This window comes from Paramisgurnus dabryanus, chromosome 18, assembly GCF_030506205.2.
Source record: "Paramisgurnus dabryanus chromosome 18, PD_genome_1.1, whole genome shotgun sequence".
NCBI classification, from domain to species: Eukaryota; Metazoa; Chordata; class Actinopteri; order Cypriniformes; family Cobitidae; genus Paramisgurnus; species Paramisgurnus dabryanus.
The window spans coordinates 26,535,536-26,543,030 of record NC_133354.1 but is presented as its reverse complement, the minus strand read 5'-3'; positions in this window follow the sequence as shown (position 1 = coordinate 26,543,030).

The following is a 7,495-nucleotide window of genomic DNA, read 5'->3' as shown; positions in this document are numbered from 1 at the left end:
TGGACAGGGGATGACGTAATGGCTCACCAGTCAGGTCAAATTGTAATAATAACTACATAGTTAATGTAGTAAAGTTATATAGTTAATAATACTAGGGATACATTTATATAAAACAGTTACAAAGAAGTCATTATAGAGTTATGTCGTGTCTGTTAAAGAATGAAGGCATGTAGGTCTGTTTTTTGTTGTCTTGTTATGAATTTTCTGATATAAATTTATTTAGGTCTATTAATATACTGACATAATATATCTGTTAATTGTGTAGGTCTGTTAAATGATGGTCATATTATTATTTGAGTATAAATCATTGTAAAGGAAGATACTAACAAGGTTAAGATGGAGTCAGGTGAACCCACTGCAGTATTTCAGTATGGACCATTCATCCAGCACTCCACCCAAATGACCTCATCAGAGCAACAACTAAATTCAAAACCAGTGGAGACTGAACAGGTGGCATAAAATATAAAAATATATAAAAATCAAATTACCGGTACTAAACATTACATATGATAATTTATTGCAGAGCAATGGCTAACTTTATATTCTTATTTCCATTCATTTCTGTTTAAGTTGGACATCCTATTATGCATATTTTGCCATACACTGAAAAAAGTAAAAGTTGGATTAAGTAAAAAAAATTGATAACACCTAAAAAATAATTTTTGTTTTTCAACGTACGTTTTCTCACTTTAAGGCAAAGCTTAATTTTTAAAGGGGTTAACAATTGAAGTCCTTTTTTATGTTTATTTGCCTTAAATCTTTCACTATGGGGTGGTTTTCTGCAGGGTTTAGATCAAGGGTTTTTTAACACAGAGTCTGTGAGGTCCCGCAAAACCACATTCTGTTAATAGTCATTCTGTTAATTTTTTATAATGGCTTGGTTTACGTATGTTAACATTTTAAACAATACTGAAACATATCAACAAGTAAAACAAAAAAAGTTTTGAGTAGACTTTTCAAAAAGTAAACCTCCACATTGTTTTATTGATTGTGGTAGCCCTTGCTCACAAAAAGGTTGGAGACCCTTGGTTTAGATTAATCCAGGACTAGGGTTTAGTTACTTTAGGACATTTAAGTAGTTGTAACAAACAAACCTTATAAAACAAACTATACTGGTGTGCAAAAAAACAATGGTACTGATACAGTATATAATAAAAAAAAAAATATATATGTTTTAAAATGTAAGGTGTTTTAAAAAAGAAAAGCAGCTCAAACATAAATTTTAGTCTTGGATGTGGATGAACCTGTCTGGAAAACCGCCTCTTAAAGGGACACTCCACTTTTTAGAAAATATGCTAATTTTCCAGCTCCCCTAGAGTTAAAGGAGACATATCATGCTAAATCCACTTTCTTAGCTCTTAAATGCATTTTGTTGTATATTTGTAGTGTTTAGAAGTACATAAAAGTTGAAATTAGTCTCTTCAGGTGCTTTGTTGATATCTTTATATTCTGTTTTGGTCATATTTTCCAACCGGTTCTGATTTTTCTATTATCTATTACGTTTTTTGAACAATTACGTCACAGTATTTGCAGCGGAACTGCTAAATAAGGACATCGACTTCCAGCCCAACACTACGAGCAATCCGCCATTTTATATTTATCACTGCGATGTAGTCCAAGCTCAAGGATGCAGAAGTTACGAGAGAGTAAATCAAAATGTTCGGTTGTTGAACCTGTGCCTGGAAATGTCATTTTTTAGTGCGCGAAGCACTTTAAGGATAACTATTTCACCAACCTCCGCCAGTATAAAGTAGGATTTGCCGATAGACTTCGTCTGATTGAGGGGTCAATTACTTCTTTCTTTGGAGACGACGAGCAGAGCACTTCGATAAGCTGTAAATAACTTTAAAAACAGTAAAGTACACGGTTGTCATGGTTTAGCAGTGCTGTTTCTCAATCTGAAGGCTGTAGCCTGCATGTCGCATGTCGTCATCAACCCGGGATTAAGTTATAGCATATTACAACAACTTACAACTAACTAAGAACAATAGTCAACTTTATAATTGTTAATATTCTGAAATAAGACAGCCGGCATTAACACACCATTGCGATACCTCCATATGAAGACGTTGTTCTGCAGGTTCGTCGTCTTCATTTTCATCTCGCTCCATTTCCGACTCTGGCTCGAACATATAAGGCTGGATGGACAAGTCTTCCGTTGTTGACATTTTGTGAATAACGAGTGAATAAAAAGTTTCTGTGCCGCTAGATAATCATATCTCTGCTATAAAACTAAACCAGTACCAAATAAAGACAGTACCAAAATGAGTTGCTCTCAGATGCACATCAGAAAAGGGGTAGAAAGGGGGCCTGTGGGGCTATAATAATGAGGAATTCAGACCCAAGCATTGCAGTTTCGCTTTATATAGACCACAAATAGATGATTTATATGTAAAAAGGACAGATTTAAAAGCATGATATGTCTGCTTTAAACATTTGATTTTTACCATTTTGGAATCCATTCAGCCCATCTCCGGGTCTGGTGGTACCACTTTTAGCATAGTTTAGCATAATCCATTGAATCTGATTAGACCATTAGCATCACGCTCAAAAATGACCAAAGAGTTTCAATATTTTTCCTATTTTAAACATGACTCTTCATATTACGCAGCACCCAAAAATAGTCCCCTTGGTTACTTTTAATAGCAGGGGACTATTTTTGGCTGCTGCGTAATATCATCGCGCCTGCTGCAGACATGTTACAGCAGCAAAGTCCTTGATTATTACGCCAGAATGAGAGTATAGTTCCTAGACATATCTGCCTAGAAAATCTCAACTTTTCATTTTCTGTTGGTCTTAGTACACAATGTAACTACAGAAGAGTCAAGTTTTAAATATCCAAACTCTTTGGTTATTTATAAGCGTGATGCTTATGGTCTAATCAGATTCAATAGATTATGCTAAGCTATGCTAAAAGTGATACTTCCAGACCCGGAGATCGGCTGAATGGATTCCAAAATGGTAAAAATCAAATGTTTAACTCTAGAGAAGCTGGAAAATGAGCATATTTTTTTTAAAAAAGGGAATGGGAATAAAAATATATAAGTATATACTCTTTAATATCTTCATATGTCTTCAACATTTGAATATAAACAAACATGGACAAATAAAACTTATGTAAATAATTTTTTATCCCTTTATTATTATCTTTACTATATTTATGTAATAATACAATGATCGGCCAAAACATTATGACCACCTGCCTGATATTGTGACATCAAAACAGCCCTCACCCGTCGAGGCAATGACTTCAATAGACCTTTCTAGCAATTTCAGCTACAGTTGCTTGTCTGTTGGATCAGACCACACGGGGCAGCCTTCGCTCTCCACGTGCATCAATGAGACTGTTTTGCTGGTAAAAGTGTGACCTACACAATATTAGGCAGGTGGTCATACTGTTATTATGGCTGTTCGGTGTATCAGATTTTTGCAAGCAAAACTGTGTTTTTATGTATAGAGGATGCATACACATCACATAAGAGAGCAAAAGTGTAATTCACTGCAGTCGATCCTAATACAGTAGCCTACTGTACATTCTCCAGCATGCACTGTTAAAAAAAACTTTCACTGGGACCGTACACGGTACTCTTTATAAAGGTCCTATTTGGGTATCAATATGCACATTTGATGTACTAATATGCACTCTTATTTACAAAGATGTACTTTTTGAAAGGTTCCTGTCCCAGTGACAGCTTTTTCTGCAAGTATTTCAGTCAAATGATCATCTGGGTTTAGTTTTGTTTCCTCTCCTCCTAACATCATTTAGTTGTGATGCAGATGTTGACTTTTACAAGCAGTGACCTCAACTGAAAAGCATCACAGTTGTAAATGAATGAATGATCCTCAGCCCTGATTTGTTTTACTTCCAAATGGTCTTTCAATAGTGAATGTTTGTTTAATAGATGATCATTAAAACACTGTGGAATTAGATTTTTAAATGGCTATATATGGAGTGGTATGGGAGATAAAAGTATTAAAACATGTACAACCATGCACCATCAGTATGGTTTATCTCTCTTTTCCTTTGAATAGCCACAGTCTGCCTTCAGTCCTTTGAATAAATTGGGCCGTCTCATGTCTTTCAAGGCTAAGTACGCTTTTTAACAGTCCATGTTTTAAATCTGGACAATTCATTTAAAAGAATAAAGCACAATTTAGGTGATTTTAACCAGTTCTTATATTTAGTCTCTAATTGAGTCTGAGTCAGTTTCCAACTCTTCACATGGAGCTATAGCCCAGCAAGCAATAACCGAGCCGGTAAAATGATGGCTAACTATAGACCAGTAATTCTCAAAGTGTGGTCCGCCAAACCCCCCCAGTGGTCCGCCAAAAGTTGACCTAAACTAGGCAAGTGTTTATACAATCGTCACTTATTTATGTAGATTTTTAATGCACTTGCGAAACTGTGATATCAGTTCTTGCCTTTCTGTTTTAATAACGTAAAAATGGATCCACGTTAAAAAAAATGGCTAAACCACAGAGGAGTCAAAATAAAAGATCAAGCGTCAACTGAAAGCAGCTAAAATCCACAGATCTATTAGTTTTGAAATGTAATAGTTTTTGTTCATGTGTAAAATCCCTGTAATTTCAGTGATTTTGGACATTAAGGGGAACATTTTTTAAGTATTTTGTTACCATAGTTACAACCATAGACTTCATATACCCACCACCTCAGTTTTAAATTAATGGCTCTTTGGAATGACATTAAGTGGGACCTAGGCTGTTACAGTATGTTTAATTGCAGGTTTTTTTCACATGTGCAGTTTGTTGTTCATATTAAGCTGCAACTCATTTCACATTTACTTTTTCAAATGAAATAAAATTCATATAATAATTTCTGAACATAGCATTGCATTTGTTTTTAAAAAATTAGTTTTTGACTTGAAACAGTTGCATATTAAACTTAAATTTAGCTTATCCTTCCTATTTTGTTTTTTTTTTGGGGGGGGGGGGGGGGGGGAGTGTTAGAGTGGGACTCTGTTAGGTGGTCCTCAGAAAAAAATTGGAAGATAAAGTGGTCCTTGGGCTGAAAAAGTTTGAGAAACACTGCTATAGACCCATTATAGTCCGGCTACGAGTAACCCACGTCATGTATGATATTCCATCATGTAAGCAGTGACAACAGGTGCTTTAATTTCACATGTTCTAAGCGTATAAACATCGTCTATTCTTTGCCTTTGGTTAGAAGTCTATTAGACTTTTACTGACAGCCCAAATTTGGCTTGTTTTAGAATTGCTTGCTGGGAGCATACCAACTGATTTGTTTAATAACTCGTTCAAATATATTAAGATGATTGACAGGACAAAATGATCAGGCTCATGAACTTAAGCATATAGGATTTAATTATGTATGTATTTCATTTATAATGCTTACAACCAAATACAGAAATAAAAAATGCATAAAGTACATAAAGAACATACTGGAAATAGAAATAAAGATACCTAAAGTAAAATATGGCAAGAAAAATTAAACAGCTAAATAAATCTATTAGGAAGGTACACTGTCAGAAATATATGTACAAAACTGCACCTTTTCTGTCACTGGGGCTGTACCCTTTCAAAAAGTACAGCTTTGCACCTAAGGACTTTATTTTAGTACCTCAGAGGAACATACTGGGACCAAAGAGAGCTTATTAGTACCTCAAAAATACATATTAGTATTTCAAAGGTACATATTGGTTCTAAATGTTTACATATCTGTACCTAATGGTCCATACAATTACCTTTTTAAAGGGTGCTGCCCCACTGACGGCTAGGGTACATATTTTGACTTTTTCTAACAATGTAGGTCCTTAAGGTACGGTAATCTACCCAAAATTGCATTCTGTTTTGTATTCCTGTAAAGGAACCAAACGGAAACTTAGGGTACAGCCCCAGTGACAGAAAAGGAACAGTTTTGTACCTTTATTTCTGACAGTGTACAAAAAAGTAATAAACGTTTATGCAATAGATTCTAAAACATGTTTATTATATAGTGAGTTTATAAAAATTAATAATCCGTATTGCTAAACTTAACACAAATTAATGATGCACTGTAAAAAATAGCTGTAGTTCTGCAGTTGTTTGTCAGTAACTTACTGTAAATGTATGTTATTTACCGGCAACAGTTTGTTCAAAGTTAAATGAACATTAAATATTAACAAGTCTTTGTCTTTACAGAATAAAACTAAAATAACAGCCTCATGCGAAGCATTCTGGGAACCAGAAATCCTTATAAAAATATTTTTCTGTTGTTTTTTTCTTCAGATTTTGTTTCCTAGAATGCTTTGCATGAAACTGTTATTTTATACTTTTATTCTGTAAAGACAAAGACTTGTTAATGTTTAAATTTAAATCTACAATAAATTACTGGCAAACACCTGCCAATAATACTGTCATTTATTTAAAAACATTTAACAGTGTGGGTTTTAAATTTTGCTCAAAAACAGCTGTACCTATTTTAACAACTAGATGGCAGTATGACATTGACCTGTGGCAGTAAGTGTGCACTATAAGGTGTGCACTAGGGATGACTATATACTCTATGAAGTTTATGGGCACTGTACACTGCACTACAACAAAATGCACAGAAATGTCAAACAATTAAGTTCTACCTACAGATTTAGAAATGAGATTTTTGCATTTTTATTTATACTGACTAACTCATATAAGTTCTTTCTAGATAACACATGTATAAATTAACTGCTTCTTTAAACTCTTATTAAGAATGTGTTGAATATATTTAGATTTACAGGGAATAAAAAAATCATTGAAAATAAGAGACATTTGGGGATTTGATGTGAATGTCAACTGAAGAGAAACTATAAGGGGCCGTTTCCCAGACAGGGCTTAAAGGACAACACCACCGTTGTTCAATATTTTACTATGTTCTTACCTCAACTAAAATTAAATAATACATACCCAATTTTTTCAATGCATGCACTTAATCTTTGTACAGTGCATCATGAATGTGTTAGCATTTAGCCTAGCCCCATTCATTCCTTAGGATCCAAACAGGGATGAATTTAGAAGCTACCAAACACTTCCATGTTTTCCCTATTTAAAGACTAGTTACACAAGTAAGTATGGTGGCACAAAATAAAACCTTTTTTTTAGATTTTTTTCGTGGATAAAAAAATGAAGAGCACTTCACTGAAAAAAATGTGGTGTTTTCCTTTAAGACTATATAGATACAAATATATCAGTGCGAGTGTTGTGTCTTAAGATGCACACCAGTAGTGTTTATTTATAAATTATGCTTTTAAAAAAAGTCACTTAAATATCCTAATTTAACTAAGGCCTAGTCCTGGTTTAAGCTAAAAACTGTCCGGTAAACCACCCATAAGTGAATGAGGAAAAGTGCTACGGTACAGCGCAACACAAACTAGTGGAATTTACACCACAAACAAATGATGTGTCTGTCCTCAGTTTGTAGCTGCATTGGGTAAGATTAGATCCATGCTCTTTCATACTTCTTTCACTGGATCTCAGTTTTATTCCACAATATTTTCATGTG